The 18,102-nt window shown below is 34.6% G+C and overlaps 1 non-coding gene across 1 annotated transcript; it reads right to left on the reverse strand.

Annotated features, from left to right (window-relative positions):
- Positions 1-9,946: 9,946 nt before the first annotated feature.
- Positions 9,947-10,020, reverse strand: TRNAT-AGU. The gene has a single exon. It is a non-coding gene; the product is annotated as a tRNA-Thr (tRNA).
- Positions 10,021-18,102: the final 8,082 nt, after the last annotated feature.

Here is an 18,102-nt window from a genome sequence, read left to right on the forward strand (position 1 = left end):
TCACGATCCGGTAGACCAGTGGCAAATGACACACATTTGGTACCTATTGTGTTGTCTAGTGGATCGGCTAAAAGCCACGAAGGATCCTATGATTGTGTAATAACTACATGGTCTGAGGACTATTGTAGTGTGACCAATGACTTCAACCGTAATCAGAGGAAACTTAAGCGGAAGCTTAGCTTTCAAGAAGATTACGAGAAGAAGGAGAAATGCCACTATGAAGCGAATCGTCATCCTGGTGAAAAGGTTGAGGACAATTTCGCTATGTTCAAAATATGTGGATGGTTGGACGAGTGAGGTCACAACCGAGGTACCCCGATGTGCGCTATGGACCACCCTTCGTGGAGTGGACGGTTGGAAAATGGAACAAGACACACGGGTTGAAGGATTACTACGAAATAGGAATAATGGAAATTAATTTCCAATGTAATTTTCCTATTTATTTATTTGTTAAATAAATGTTGTAGTATCCTTGTGATACATTTTATTGTTGAATAAAATGAATTGTTCCATTTGTGCGTTTTGAACTTTGTATATTTTAAAATATTCTTGTGTGATATTTTTAATATATATAAGATTCAATAAGGGTGCGTAGTGCATCACGGAGCATTATGTGAAAAATGCTAAAATGGCTTAACGGCCGGAACGAAATGTAACAAGCGTGTTACATGTTGAAATCCCGCAACGAACTTCGGTTCAGGTTCATGTAGAACGATACGGATTTCAAGAATCAATTTGTCAAAAATTGGAATAACTATATAATCGTGAGCGTAACAGCTCAAGTGTTGAATATTTTAAATAATATTCTAAAACGATTATATGAGTTTGATTCAACTAGTCGGAAATTTGGTTGATTTGTTCTTGTTAATTGTGTTATAATTAACTTGATCAAAATTCCAAATTATACTAGTATGAAATATGATTTGAGACAAATTGTTGGGACGTCAAATTAAGCTTGAGCTTAATGAGAAATGCTAATTATATTTGGCATTATTGAAATGCTAATTGTGGTGCTTAATAGCACTGGACGTCCAAAATGTAGAATTAGCATTATGCAAGAGGCTAATTAAATTTAGCATTGCAAAAAGTGTTATGTGATTAACACGAAAGGAGGCTTGGCTAATTGTGTAATTAGCTAATAATCCTTGTGCTAGGTAGCACTGGATTATAAATTTAAGCAACCGAATGTTGCTGTGAATTTATAATTTTAAGCAATAGAGATTGCTTGGGAATCGGTGCGTTAGTTTGGGAGCAATGACTCGTTCTTGGAATAGCATGATTCGTGCTTCAATTTTTGGAAGCAATGATTCGGGTTTGTGGCTTTCGGTCAAAAACCGAATGGATTCGTAAAGGCTAATCTGTTAGCTTCTACGAGATGTGTTAACGTGTAACACATGTTTATTCTTTATGAGAATAAAAGGGATAACCAAATTAATTGTGAATTAACGCGGTTACGAATGATCGATGTGGTGAACATGAAACACCGATTGGTGATTTCGGCGCAAGTGTTAGTGTCGTACTCGAGCGTACGGTACGGTATTCACCTCAATCGAACGTTGTTGCCGAACATAAATATCAAGACGTTGATAAGTTCGGGTCTACCTCAAGGTATGTGGGGTGAGACAATACTTTGGATAAGTAAGTACCTTTTAAATATGGTTACCCACATGAAATTCTTACGAATTATAGGCATGTAGGAAGTTTTCCTACTAATGCTTGAAATGTGGGGGTGTTTTGCCAAAGGTGTGTATTGGTTCTTAGTACACGAGTCCAAAAGTTTGGATGTACATAAGAACACGAAAGATTGATTCAAGAAATCCATCGTTCTTGGAAGATGGTTTTTTTGTGAAGGATCAATAAAGGATCTAGCACGTTGAAAGGAACTTTCGGCATAGCTATGGTTGAAGGGTGTGAAAGAGAACCCGAGCTCAAAGCTAGACGTAGCAAGTGAGCTAGGATTGAAAAATCCTTTGGTCCAGATTTTATGACGTACATGCTAGAATGTGACGCGCATATTCTAACTTGTTTACTAGAAAATAAATTGGATTTTCTGACAAGGTTGTTAGAAAACGAGCCTCGAACATATGTAGAAGTGGTGACTTCTACAAATGGACCAACCTGAGAGAGGCTACCGAGAGTGAAGTAGATTCTATCTAAAAGAATCATACTTGGAACTGGTTGTTCTTCATCCGGGTTGTAAAACCTCGGGATCCTAAGTGGATCACTAGCCAGAAGACAAAACTGTTTGGTTATATTGAAGTAAAATGGCCAGGCTTGTAACTGTAGATTACATGCAACGCGAGTGCCACGATTACTTCGATATGTATTCTCTGGTGATGAGAATGAAATCCATTAGTATTACACTTGCCATAGCCGTCTAACGAGACTTGGAAGTTCATCGAAATGGATGTATCACTTTCTTAATAGACATGGAACGACCTGAGGGTTTTGTGGTTCCGTGCTATGGAAAGAAAGTGTGTAATTGGTGAGATCATTGTATTGTTCGAAACAATTGCCTTAGTGTTTGTCATGTGAGGTTTTGATCATGCATTGATGACCAACGAGTTTAGTATAAATAAAAGTGACTAGTGGGTCTACGTATTGCGTACGATAGACGGTGATATCACTATTTGTTTATACACGATAAACTCAACGTGGGTAGTAACGATCACCGGATCAATTCTACCAAAAACATGTTAAATTTGACAATTGACATGAAGGATATGGGGTTGGCAGACTTAATCCTCGGGATTAAAACTGTGAGAAGACCGTAAGGTCTCGTGGTAAGCCAATCTTATTGTGTTGATTGAATCCTTGTAAAGGATGTTAATCAAATGGCTTGGACACCGTTAGATACTAACGTACAACTAGCCAATAATCACGAAGGTAGTACATCTCACGGAGAGTACATTCAGATTATTGGTAGTTTAATTGTATCTAATGGGTTGTACTAGCTGGATATTGCCTTAGCGGTTAACAAACTCGGTAGACATACGAGTAACCCTAGTGTTGCGCACTCACTAGAAGGCAATAGCGTGAGTTATGAGATACTTAAGGTATGCTCGTACTCTAGACTACACTACGTGGGATATCTAGCCGTACTTGGAAAGTATAGCACGGATATCAAAGGACACTAAGTCCATCAAAGGCTACGTCTTTACGTAGGCCAGTGCAGCCGGTTGGACGGAAATTCTCAAAATGAATTTGTGATAGCTAAGATCCGACGGGATCAAAGCTGAGAGCCTTACACTCGTGTCGCGGGCGAGTAGGCCGAATGGCTATGCCATTATTTTGAGAATGTTCCTAGTGGTGAACTCGTACCTCCAATTTGTGTGCATTGTGATAGTCAAGCCAAAAATTGGTTAAGTACAGAGTTAAATGTGGAATGGTAAGTCTAGACTTATAAGTCGTAGATATAATTAATACCATTAAACAATTTCTCACAACGGGGGTTATCTCTATTGACTACGTGATGTCAAAAGATAACGTAGCGGCCGCTAACTCGCTAACCCGAGGGTAAGCAAATGGTTGTTAAGAAATTGGAACGAGGAATGGGTCTAAAGCCCTTGGACTAAAAGTTCTATAGTGGATACCCAACCTAGCTGACACCTAGGTTCAATGGGACAACTAAATTATGGAACGGAGCGTGTCACTGTGGGGGTCTCGGACTTCCTACCACTCCTCGTTAGAAACAGTGACTCCCGCACAAGGCTAGCACGTTGGTGCTTTAATGATTCGAATGTCGATTGACATGTGTGAGTATGCGGGATACTCGGAAAAGAATCACCTATGTGAGAGAGAAGTGAGGGTCGCTTCAAAGGAGAATTGATGGGCACAATTCTTCACAAACTCTTGCAGAACCAGGACGGTGACCCACGACCAAAATGGGCACACTCATGAGAACAGAGCATGGTTGGGAGGTTCCTGTGTGAGATATGTCATCGTCTACACAAATAGCAGTCGGTTCAAAGACATCGCGTTCTACCGTACAGCCAGTAGAGTAAACATGTCTTCACAAGGGAAGGTTCAAAGGGTATAGTGATCCCTACCTATCCTATGCAGGGATCGACCGTTAAACACAGTTGTTTCCGATTTCAAAATACCCTGAAAATCATTTTTCATTCATGTGGGGGATTGTTGGAAAAATAGCATTAAAATGATATTTTGAGTGATTATTTTGTGGTACAAATATATGTGGGATCCACTTCCGATTTGGGTCGGGTCAATGTGGATTCGGGTTCTTCGTAGTGAGACGAAGAATTTGATATAATGTACGCTCAAAATGAGTAATAGGTGAATGAGAAATTGATTCTCAAAGTGAACCTATTTGAGAGAAGTCAAAAAAACTTATGTTTAGATGCTAATTAAAATTAGCATTCTAATAACTTTCGTTGCACTGCACAAAAGTTGGTGGTGTAAGCTTAAGGGGATTAAGCTTTGAAAGCGTAAATATAAAGTTTTGGATTTGGGATGCACCTTTCGTGGCATAATGATGCATGGACGAAAGGTGAAGCACGAAAGTTCATTTAGTTATATAAGATTAAATGGATTAATTAAGCTTTGAAATGCTTAATCAACTAAGCACGAGAGATTAAGCTTTGGGAAAAGCTTAAAGTGGAATTTGGGATTTAAAGCACAAATTTCGTGCTTTTGATCACAGTTTCGTGTTTGGGAGAAATGAGCTCCTTTCGTGAGCACATTTCGTGCTGCACCGTTTCGGTGCTTGCGGACCACTCGGGTGTGGTTTCCGGTCCCAATTTGTTAATCTTTCGGGTTTGTACGGACTTCTCGGTCACTCAGATATTTTTGAAACTGGTCGTTATGGTCGGTACGAATTAATCGGATATTAAGTTCGTGACCGTTGATATTATTTCGATAATAAGTACGACCGTTTCAAACGTTATAATTCAATTTTTAAATTGAATTTATGTTGGTTAATGTGTCATGCTGATGCTATTTAGTACCAATCTCCTATATAAAGATGTGGTGGGAGCAACCTTTTTGAACACAATGTTAGAAAGAAAGTGAGAAACAACACAAGAACACACACAAAGAAATTCTCTTTTCCTCTCAAAATTCTGCTCCTACTCCATTCTTGAAGCTGTGTTTTGCCCGTGCTCTTGTTCGCCGGGTTCGTTCGTTTGGGTGCTCAAACGTCGAACCGTTGTACGTTTTATCCTGCGAAACCTAGGCCACAACGCTCCTACCACTTTTGGGAGGTGGCAAATAAGGTTTTAAGGAAAGACAGGCACTTTGCCTAACTCGTACATTTCTTTCTTTCTTCTTCTTTCTTGTTTTGGATTATGCTCTAAGCAAAAATCCGTTCTTTCTTGTTGTTTTGGAATTATAATCTAAGGATTATATTTTTTTTGGTTGATATATATTGGTATATCTTTTTCGTAGATATACATGTATATATAACCGTTAGGTCCGTTTTATATATATTTGTGTGTATATATATATTTCGGATATATATCCAATAATATTTTATATATATTTCGTGTGTATATATATAAATATTATTTTACGGATATTAAATCGATTGTGGTTCATTATCTCCAACACAATCAATGCAATATACTTAGACTCTTGAATTAGCTCGTGGTTTATGTACATCTATCCCGAAATCTTTCTTTCAGCTTTCGCCTTAGTTCCAAATGTTCCAACTCCTCCATTGAAGGCTCATGTGTTTCTTCCTGCTCACACTCCTCCTCTTCATAGCCCCTTCCTCCTCTTCACCATCCTCTTCATATAGCCCCCTAGGAGCATCATAAATTACCGTCAGGCAAACTATAAGTTAAACTGGTTAAAGGCAATAAGTAATAACCAAACATTTTATATAAATTAAGTGTACATTGGCCCCATCTAGCTCTCTTGTTAATCTAATTCACCCGCCAATCCATTGTTTCAACAATCAACAAAGATTTCAGTCATATTCAGAATGCATACTATTTATGAAGATGCCAAAAAGTGCATTGGAAAAGAACAGAGATATACAATCTACCTCTTGCTCTAGCTTTTCTTTCAAAATTTTAAGGTCTTCAGATTGGATTCCCTTTAAGCTGAAATTGCCATAAAGAAGTATTAAAACATGTCAATGTTTTGAAATTTAAAAAATAAAATAAAAACAATAAATAAACTCCCACTTTTAGATCAAATACATAGAAATTTTTCTTGAACAGCAAGATCATTTATCTCTTCTTTAGTCATTGAAGGTTCCGTAGGAACATTATCAGCATCAAGTGCCCTCAGAGCTTCATAATCTAGAGGTAGCAACAAAAATGGATTAATCTTCAATCAAAATAAGGTGAAACTTTCCAGATGTTTCAATACATTATCATCTTGCTTATTAACTGTTAGGTTAATTAGCTTGTACATAAATTTAAGGGTCGTGGCGAGAATTTACATACCCTCCACAATTGACCATTCTCCATTCTTGCAAGTAACAGGGAAAGAGTACATTAAACCAGGTGGGATCCCATAAGAACCACCAAACACTCAACCTTTAGAGTTCCAAGAACCCAATCGCATATATGATCACAAACCGCGCTTGCAACAGACAATGCACTGGATTGTTTTCGCGCTTTGATGATCTCAGCGCCACGTTGCTGCACCATGGCAATGAACTCTGACTGCAACCTATAAGACAAATTAAAACAGCAACGCCATTAAATTTTTATGCATTATATTTGGACAAAAAAAATTTAATTACATTTTTATTTTTTTTTCTAGATCTTCTAAATATCTATTTTCATCTCGTAACAAAAACAATGAAGGTCCAAATTATAGGTAAAAGGTAAGGTGTAACACTTTAGTAAACAAGAGTTAGTGTGGCTTAGTGGGTTTAGCTTTGTTTGTTATGTTAGAGGTCTTGGTTGCATCCTTAACTTATATTTTATACAATCATTGTCTTGGTTCTCAGAGGCAACACAGAACCAAACTCGTTATATGTTAGATGTTGCGCTTAAGTACATAAGTGTTGGTGTGGCTTGGTGGGTTTAGCTTAGTTTGTCATGTTAGATTATGTTCAATCAAAGTCTTAGGTTCTATTCTTCTTAGAGGCATCCTTAATCAATTTTATAAAATTGTTGTCTTGGTTTTCACATACAACACAGAAGCAACCCAGTTATATACCAGATGTTGCACTTTAATACATAAGAGTTTGTGTTGCTTAGTTGGTTAAACTTTAATTGTTATGTTTGATGTTTGATGTCATAGGTTTGACTCTTGTTGTTAACATCATTGTTTTTATTTTATACAACTGTTGTCTTTTATAAAACAATGATGCGCAAAGACAACGTTTTTTTATAACCGTTGTCTTTGTAGTGTTGTGTATTCAAATACGCTTAAAGAAAACATACTAAAGACAACGGTTAAATAAAACTGTTGTCTTAAACAAATAATGAACGCGCAACGACAACGGTTATATAAAACCGTTGTCGTTGTAGTGTCGTGTATTCAAGTGCTATTAAAGACAACACATAAATGACAACAGTTAAATAAAACCGTTTCCTTTTATAAAATAATAATGCGCAAAGACAACGGTTTTAAAAAACCGTTGTCTTTGTAGTGTTGTGTATTCTAGTGCGCTTAAAGACAACACACCAATGACAACGGTTAAATAAAACCGTTGTCTTTTTAAAAAAAAAGAGCGCACAAAAACAACGGTTTTAAACAACCGTAGTCTTTCTAATGTTGTGTATTCTAGTGCGCTTAAAGACAACACACCAACGACAACGGTTGAAAAAACCGTTGTTTTTTTTTTTTTTTTTTTCAAATGCACATAGACAACGGTTTTAAAAAACCGTTGTCGTTGTGGTGTTGCCTTTTCACAAAATGCACAAAGACAACACACTTATAACAACGGTTAAGTAAAAACCGTTGCCTTTGACCAAAGTGTTGCATCAAAGACAACGGTTTTGGACCAAACTGTTGTCTTTTATACAAACGACAACACTTTTCTTAAAAAATGTTGTCTTTCTAGTTTTATCTATGTGCATTTTTCTTGTAGTGAGAGAAATGATCCAATAGTTATCAATTAGGAGTAAACCTCATGCCAGTTACAACCGTTATCAATTAGGGGCAAAACTCGTGCCAGCTACAACCTAGTACTTGCATTCAGCTTTCATTAACTACAATTTTGACAACATTACCGTTAAACACTCTACTGTATAGTATTTATAAGATATATCAAGTCAATAGATATATAATTATTGTATAATTAATTATTAGAATTTAATTTCCCCTTCAAAAAAAATTATTAGAATTTAATTGTGAACAATAATAAATAATCTTACAGGTTACATCTGAAATCACAAGTTGTTTAAATCTACTTTCTTATCTAAAAAAAATATGGAGTAATAATTTCTGTATACTTTCAAAATACAACTAACTATTCTTGTGCTATAATGTAGTGCTCTTATTGAGAGTCGAATTCAAGACCTCGCTTACTAAACGGGTGCTCTAACCAACTGAGGTACAAGAGCTAAATAACACTTTTTTTTTTGTCAAAATTGTCCATTTTTCTAAAAAGAATTTTTGTTTTGTTAGTAGTAACATTCATGGGACCAAAGAAAAGTGAAACCGATAGTGAAAAGAAAAGTCTAAGTACAAGAGAGCTAAGAGAGTTATTCATGAAAAAGTATTTCCTTTTGCAATTGAGATGTGATCAAAGGAATATCGGTCAAAACATTCTCAAAAATGTCCAGATATTAGCTCTCCCGAAGAGCTCGATAAATCTAGAAACCATGACTCTATCATGCATTGAAAGGAGAAAATTACTATTGAATGTAATGTGGAAGTCGAAGAGCAATTTGAGTATTCAAAAATTTTTCAAAAGTATAGGAGTGGTTGTGGACCGGCTTGGACTGTCTGTAAAAAACAATGGGCAATTTCTTATGTATCAAACCATAGATATTTCGTTGGTTTATAAGAGTAAAAACAAAACTAATCAACAATACCGAAAACAAAGAATAATTCGAGCTAGAGAGAACAATCATTTTGATGTGCTTGTTCTCGAAAATATTTTATCGTCTAGACGTCGTAGAGAATTTAGAATTCTAATTTGTTTGAATTCAAACAATTGGAATGATGTGGATACCAATTCCGTATTTTTCAACGAAAACGCGGTAAAAAACTGTAGTCACTGTTGGGAAGAAATGAACCTTCGTGATAAGGAGAAAAATGAAATAATTCAATTCAAGTTTTTTCTTTGGCCCAATTATGGATTGGAAGATTTAGCTCAGGGAAATGTCCCCAAGTTACCAAGTTGTCATTTAGGGGTAAAACTCTCAACACCACTCTACTAATCATTCAAGTTACATCCAAAATTAAATGTTGTTGAGATCTAATTTATAATATGGAGTAATAATTTCTATATACTAAATAATACTTATAACTAGAAACTCACTAGACCTAGTATATAATTTAATGCTCTTGTTACATGTTGAACTCAACACCTCTCGCTTACTAGTCGGGTATTCAATCCAACTGAGCTACAAAGCTAGATAACCCTTTTTCCAAAAGTTTCAATTTTCCATACTTAGAAATAAAAACCTAGTACTTACGCTTTCAGTAAGCTACAATTACAAAGCTAGATAACACTTTTTCCAAATAACGACCTAGTACTTGCGCTTTCAGTAAGCTACAATTTCATAGTGAATAATAACTTATTATGAAATAGCAACTCACTATTCCTAAGCTATATATAATGTAATATTCTTGTTGAGAGGTGAACTCAAGACCTCCCGCTTACTAAACGAGTGCTCTAACCAACAAAGCTACAAGAGCTAGATAACACTTTTTCCATAAGTGACAATTTTTCTATAAAGAATTTTTGTTTTCTTAGTAATAAGATTCATGGGACCAAAGAACTAAAATAAAAGCTGAGAAATAGGGGCTAAACTCATTCCCATTGCAACCTAGTACTTGCTAGGCTATAATGTAATGCTCTTGTTGAGAGTTCAACTCAAGACCTCCCACTTACTAAACGGGTGCTCTAAACAACTGAGCTACAAGAGCAAGATATCACTTTTTCCAAAAGTGACAATTTTTCGACAAATAATTTTGGTTGTCTTAGTAATAAGATTCATGTGACCAAAGAACTAAAATAACCACAAACAAATGATCCAATAGTTATCAATTGGGGAAAACCTCATGTCAGTTACAACTGTTATCAATTAGGGGTAAAACTCATTCCAGCTGCAACCTAGTGTATTTGCGTTCAACTTTCATTAACTACAATTTCAACAACATTACTTTTAAATACTCTACTGTACAGTGTTTATAAGATATATCAAGTCAAAAGGTATATAATTATTGTATAATTAATTATTATAATTTAATTATGAACTATAATAAATAATCTTACAGGTTACATTCGAAATTAAAAGTTGTTTAAATCTAATTTCTAATCTAAAAAAATATGAAGTAATAATTTCTATATGCTTACAAAAAACAACTAACTATTCTTGTGCTATAATGTAATGCTTTTATTGAGAGAAGAATTCAAGACCTCGCTTACTAAACGGGTGTTCTAACCAACTGAGGTACAAGAGCTAACATTAATGGGACCAAAGAACTAAAAAAAACACAGGGAAAAGTCCCCAAGTTACCAAGTTGTCATTTAGGGGTAAAACTCTCAACAACAGTACTGCAAAACATTCTACTAATCACTCCAAAATTAAATGTTATTGAGAACTAATTTACAAATAGCAGCCTAGTACTTGCACTTCTCGCTGTAATCCTCTTGTTGAGAGTTGAGCTCAAAACCTCCCGCTTACTAAATAGGTGCTCTAACCAACTGAGTTACAAGAGCTAGATAACACCTTTTCTATAAGTGACAATTTTTCTAAAAAGAATTCTGGTTTTCTTAGTAATAAGATTCATGGGACCAAAGAACTAAAATAAAAACAGAGAGCACCCGTTTAGTAAAACAACTAAAATTCTTTTTATAAAAATCGTCACTTTTGGAAAAAAAGTGATATCTACCTCTTGCAGCTTAGTTGATTAGAACACCCGTTTAGTAAATGAGAGGTTTTGAGTTCGACCCATAACAAAAACATTACATCCTTACCTACGAATAGTGAGTTGCTATTTATAATTATTATTTAGTATATAGAAAGTATCCATATTATATTTAGATCTCAAAAACTTTTAATTTCGGATGTGTCTTGAATGATTAGTAGAGTGTTTTGAAGTACTGTTGTTGAGAGTTTTACCCCTAAATGATAACTTGTGGGACATTTCTCTATTTTTCTTTTAGTTCTTTAGTCCCATGAATCTTATTACTGCGACAACTAAAATTCTTTTTATAAAAAATCGTCACTTTTGGAAAAAGTGATATTTACCTCTTGTAGCTCAATTAGTTAGAACACCCGTTTAGTAAGTGAGAGGTCTTGAGTTCGACCCATAACAAAAGCATTACATCCTTTACTAGGAATCGTGAGTTGCAATTTATAAGTATTATTTCGTATATAGACAGTATTACTCCATATTATAAATTAGATCTCAACAAAGTATTACTCCATATTATAAATTAGATCTCAACAATTTTTAATTTCGGATGTAACCTCAATGATTAGTAGAGTGTTTTGATGTACTGTTGTTGAGAGTTTTACCCCTAAATGATAACTTGTGGGACATTTCTCTGTTTTTCTTTTAGTTCTTTGGTCCCATGAATGTTACTACTAACACGACCAAAAATCTATTTAGAAAAATGGTCACTTTTTTTTAAAAAAGTGTTATTTAGCTCTTGTAGTTCAATTGGTTAGAGCACCCGTTTAGTAAGCAGGTAGTCTTGAATTTGACTCTTAACAAGAGCACAACATTATAGCACAAGAATAGTTAGTTGTTTTTTTTTAAGTATATAGTGTTATAATTTGACCTATTAACTAGCTCTGTTCTCACGTGATGTTTGCACGGTAACTCGCCCGGAGGTTCATATATATGTATGCGTGTATACGTAAAGAAGAGAAAAAGAAGAAGAAGAAGAAGAACACCAAATGTAGGGCACAACAATATGTGTGTCATTTCATTAGCCTTCACTCCATTATATAAGGCTTCATACAACCTTTCACATACTCAACATCAATACATGATTAAAGGCTAGGCTATTGAAAGGTCTAATGGTTTAATGGCCACTAATAAAATATTTATAACACTCCCCCTTGGCCATTAAATAACTATACTCATGCCTCGTTAAAAACCTCGATAGAAAAACCCTGTGGGAAAAATCTAGACGAGGAAAAGAGTACACGAAGTATGTCAAACCATTGTGTTGCACCGGTTGCCTCATTAAAAACCTTAAGAAAACCCAATGGGAAAAAAACTTAGCTAAGGAAAAGAGTACAACCATAAGCCTTCCGGGCATAATCTTCAAGATTTCAAAGGTCTTCAGGACTATCCACTCAAGTGCACCAACATCGATTGCCTCATTAAAAACCTTAGCCTAAGAAAACCCTGTGGGAAAAAACTTAGCTAAGGGAAAAAGAGTACAATCATATGTTTTCATAGCATAATCTTTAGGATTTCAAAAGTCCTCTAGATTGCCCATTCTAGCACAGCTAGGGGTTGTCGCTCCCCCTGAAGATAACAATCTTCTTAGCCAACGCATCCCAATTTTATAAACATATTACTCAAAAGTGGGTGTAGGGAGAGACTTAGCGAACATATATATCTGCAAGATTATTCACTAGCGAAAACTTTCTCAACAAGAATTTTACCACTCTTCTGGAGTTCATGTGTGTAAAAGGACTTAGGTGCATGCAATATGTTTTGTAAGGTTCCCCTTAACAAAACTATTACTTGTTCGGGCAACACAATCTTTATTCATCCTCATATGGGACATTGGGGGTAAAACTTAGCATAACCAGTTTGAGACTTGGCATCATAGGGATCAAATAAAAGAGCCAGCACCCAAGTAGCCATCAAAATCACATATTCGTTTCTCACATAAACGTCAAAATCTTTATACCTCGAAAATGCTGGAGGATATGTTAAACACAATTCTAATATTTCATTGTAGAGGGAGCACTAAACTTTGCTAGCAATTTCATCGCAAATTCAATATCAGGCCTGATGCGACTATAGAACTTCTAGCTCTATAATAGTGCTCTAATAAAAATATCAAGTAATGGACTTCCAGTCCCAAAATATCCTCATTATCATCTTCGAGTCTAAATTGTCCTTTATCTACTTCAAGAGATTATTGGACAACCGTTAGTGTGATAAGTAAATAATACTTATCCATATAAAACATCTTCAAGACATTTTTCAAATAGGCTAACTGGTGTATAAAACTTCTTCAAGGAGAAGCTCGATCTTCAGGTCGAGACAATACATGGGTTTCCAAGTCTTTTATTTCAAAACTCCGTCTTTCGGCATGAGCTGATATCACCAAGCTCTCTATGTGTTTCAATGATATTTAAACCATCAATATCAACTATGATAATAAACAAATAACTCCATTAGCAATTTTTTAACGAACACGTAATGGTACATATTTGCATATTCCTTCTTCGGGAGGAAAAATACATAGTCAACTCAATCATTCAATACGCATTCCTTCTTTAGGAGGAAAAACACTCAGTCAATAATATTCAATTCTTACAAAGAATTTTGTAATTTAATGATACACGTTGCGATTTTCACTTTCCACATTCCAAAAGTGTTGAATCCATCGGGTATTTACAAATAAATATTAGCGTCTAATGACCAATAAATTACAGTCATGACGTTCATCAACTGCATATCAAAATTCATAATTCACTGCCAATAATGTTAATTTGCGGAACGTAATGCCATATGTTGTGGGAGAGAATATTTGATCAAAATTAATTCAGGGTCTCTGCAAAAACCCTTAAGCTACCAGTCTCGCTTTATATCATACCACCATATTGTTTGTATTTCTCTTTCATACAAACACCCATTTGTAACCTACAGGGTTAACATTAAATGGTGTACGTGTTATAAAGAGAATACAGTTTTAGCGAGCTGAGTTGTACATGCCTTAATTGCTCTGTTATACATAAAAAATACCAAGGCACAACTGGTGCCTAGCTCTGGATCCAGATTCTCATATAACGAGAACAATTTGTAAAGGCAATTCTGTTGTCGACAACTATAGCATTTTTCATAAATTTCTCCCATATATATAAAATAATGGCAATTTCTAATTCAACCAGACTCTAGACATTTCCCAAAGATATTTTTATCTGGTCGTTCCGCATCCCCAGTATTATGATTTTGGGTGCACCTAAAATTTTACTGGGATTTTCGCCTTCTGGACGAATGTCTTCAGGACATACTTTTTTAAGCGATTTCAAGAGTAACACCATTTTCTACTAGATTTAGCTTTCCGCGGATTATACCAACATGTCTCCACGCTTCTAGCGTCAAGTAGCATTGGTAGATACATATGGTCCAAGTTGGGGAAAATATGTAGGACCTAGTCACTCTTTTTATGATCAATATATATATTGACAGATTAATTATCTTCTGAACTTCTAGTTCAGTTTACTTCTTTTGAACTTCTAGTTCAGTCTACCTAGTACGTGGATTTAAATATTGAAGATCTTTTTCATCAATCATCCATAGAATTTCTCAGCATTCTATTAAATTTGAGCTCTTATCTCCCCCTAATGCCGTGAAATGATCTTCATAAAGTGTGCAATCAGCGTACCTAATTATATATTGATCCCTTATCATGGGCTCTAAGAATTTAAATAACAGACGGAGGTTTATAATCAATATATACATGCCCACAAAGGTACGCTATGGTGGTGATATAGGATAAAGACTGCACACTGTGAATAAAACGCAGATGGGAAATGTTTGGTTTTATACCACGTACTAGGTTCTAGGGGGAATAATTATGATATGCAGTAGGTGAGATTGTGATAACCACAATAGCATATAAAACTGATGTCCTCAAGAAGAAAATATATAATCATATATGAAAGCATACATATCAAATGATATTACAAGCTAAGGGTACACAACAATCATAGGGAAGCTGTGAAGCTTGTCAAATAAAATAGATCTTCAAGATCTTCTAAAAATCCTTATCCTGAACTTTACATTAGGTCACTCACTGGTTTGGGAATTGTTTCGTGCTAATTCACATGATATAATTCACTCCCTCATTTGCTTCAGGCAAACTAATATGAAATAATTTATTCCTTTGTTTGCTTCAGGCAAATTGATATGATATAATTCATTTCTATCTTCCAAACCAATAACATCTAAATCAATCATATCATGTATGACAATAAGTCAAAGATCATTTTTATAAACGAGTATACAAATCCCTAAACAACACAGAATTGCACTAAGTCATATTCTGAGAGAATTTAGTCATGTTGACATCATAAATTTAGTCAAAAGAAGATTCTCATAATTTGTTGATAATAGCAATCCTTCCGGGATTGACAATAATTCAATCTTGAATTAGCAACCAGTCAATTTCATATGAGAGTCATGTTGCATGCATGAGAAAAAATTCCATAAATAAGCATGCAAACTAATAGAATTAATTCTGAGAAGTAAACTTCCTCTGAAAAATAAAGTTCCAGAAAGTAAAAATTCAAGAAGTAAATCGAGAAGTAAGATTACAGAGGTAAGCTAAGAGATGTAAGCTTAGAGAGGTAAACTTTTTGAATAGTCAATTCGAGTAGTAAAAACAGCAAGAAAAATCAGCAAAGTAAAGTCACTTTACACTCATAATAATTTGCCTCCAAAAAAAATAACTTTGCACTCAAAAACACATTTGGAGTGTATATACTACTCCGTTACGCAATAAGTTATTGCGGCAATGAATTAACTTTTCGGGTGCTTCAGGCATAAGTTAACTTCTCGGATGCTTCATGCTTCAGGTATGAGCTAGCTAACCTTTTTATCCATGAATATATTTTCATGAATTACTCAAACATTATCATGACACCAATCATTTCTTCATCAATACCTCATCATTTCATTATCATCATTTATCACAGTATTTGCTTCAGGAAAATTACCTAAAAATCATCAAGATGAGGTACATTCTTCGACGACCAAATGCTTTGGTGTGCGGCACGTAGGGATCAATGCTCTTCAAACCCACATTGTTAGCAAACCTGCTTCTGGCTAGGATTTTGCCTCGATGAGTTTGGTCGTCCTTGAATATCTTGATCACTTTCTTTCTTATTCTGAGCTCGAAACTCATACCACACCGATTATAATTTCGACCGCAACCCCTTATAAAGTTGCTCAACTGGGTAACATTATGAGCTTCAAGCACCTATGCAAAAATCGACCAGACATGCATTTTGACTCTTCATCAACAACTAGTTATGTTTCTTAGCCACAAGGGGTGCTAAAATTAGCTTAGGATACTTCTCATAATTTGTTGTCTTGTACTACTGCTGGAGTACAAATTACTCTCATGAAAAGTTGGCAATGTCTTTCCAATTAAATATTTCTCTGAAACTTCTTGTTTATAGTTTCACTTACGAGACTATTTTGTGCATAGCTGAATTGTAATTAATCACTGACTTACATTATAATCTCAAAATTAAACATGAGATTAAACTAGTCAAAATGTGTCTAAGGAAGAACATTTGATCACTTCTGGTCGGAATAGTCCTTCAGGGACTTCCATTAATTCAAGGCGTTCTTTTTCAATCAGACACTCATTTTTTTAAGGTTGTGGTTCAAGTGGTGACGTATGAAAATGACAGCTTGTGCCTTTTAGGCATCGGTGCTCTATGACTTAGCAACAAAAAACTTGACTCAATTCTTTAGATGCCGAATATATTTCAATATCAAGAGCTCAAGCTAAATAATTGCTTCATTCATAAGTGAGCTCAATAAATTTACATTTTTAATGAAAGGCATGATCCACAAGATCATCATTTGATGCAACTTATACTTATAGAAACAGTAGTTGATATTCATGTGAAAAACATGTCTTGTAAGCAAATTTCAAATAGAATGTGAAAATGGAATATTTCACATGTTCTCATATAGATTCATACTTCTCTATGTAGTCATTTTATATATATTTTTCAAAAGAAGCATAAATGCCAAACATGGGGAATAGTACATAATCAATATACATGATCAATATAGTAAATATTATCTTTTCCTAAGGCATGAAGTCATTTTAAGTGAATATAGTAAATTCCAATAATGGGAAATAGTGCAAGAATCATTGTTTCACTGGTAAATATCAAACACGTGTATATTTAACCCATATATATATACAGATGAACACATTTACATTTGCACGTACATATATACATACAATTTAACATATAACCACATGTATTTACCATTTCAAAGCATCATGGCATATGTAGAACCTAACTCATATACATGAATTGAGAGAATAAATAAAAATAATATGTATTTACAAATTCAAGTATTTACCCAAATTCTTAACCATGTCTTGATGATGAGTTCATAACTCAAAAGTTGTTAACAAATATGAAGAATTATCACTCATTTCATAGAAACAATAATTGAATATTCCAAACCAAACTCATAGCCATATATACACATAATATTTATATATAAACAACGGCATATGATTCAAAAACAAAAATTCATAGGAAAAATGAACCAATAGTACCATTCACCAGAGATTACGATAGAGACTCGTGCTGAAAACGTGTTATAATTTGACCTATCAACTAGCTCTGTTCTCACGTGATGTTTGCACGGTAACTCGCCCGGAGGTTCATATATATGTATGCGTGTATACGTAAAGAAGAGAAAAAGAAGAAGAAGAAGAACACCAAATGTAGGGCACAACAATATGTGTGTCATTTCATTAGCCTTCACTCAATTATATAAGGTTTCATACAACCTTTCACATACTCAACATCAATACATGATTAAAGGCTAGGCTATTGAAAGGTCTAATGGTTTAATGGCCACTAATAAAATATTTATAACATATAGAAATTATTACTCCATATTTTTTTAGATTAGAAATTATATTTCAACAACTTTTAATTTCGGATGTAACCTGAATGATTAGTTATAATCGTTCATAAGTAAATTCTAATAATTAATTATAAAATCATTATATATCTATTGACTTGATATATCATGCAAATACTC

This window comes from Ipomoea nil, unplaced genomic scaffold (genome assembly GCF_001879475.1).
Source record: "Ipomoea nil cultivar Tokyo-kokei standard unplaced genomic scaffold, Asagao_1.1 scaffold2165, whole genome shotgun sequence".
NCBI lineage: Eukaryota > Viridiplantae > Streptophyta > Magnoliopsida > Solanales > Convolvulaceae > Ipomoea > Ipomoea nil.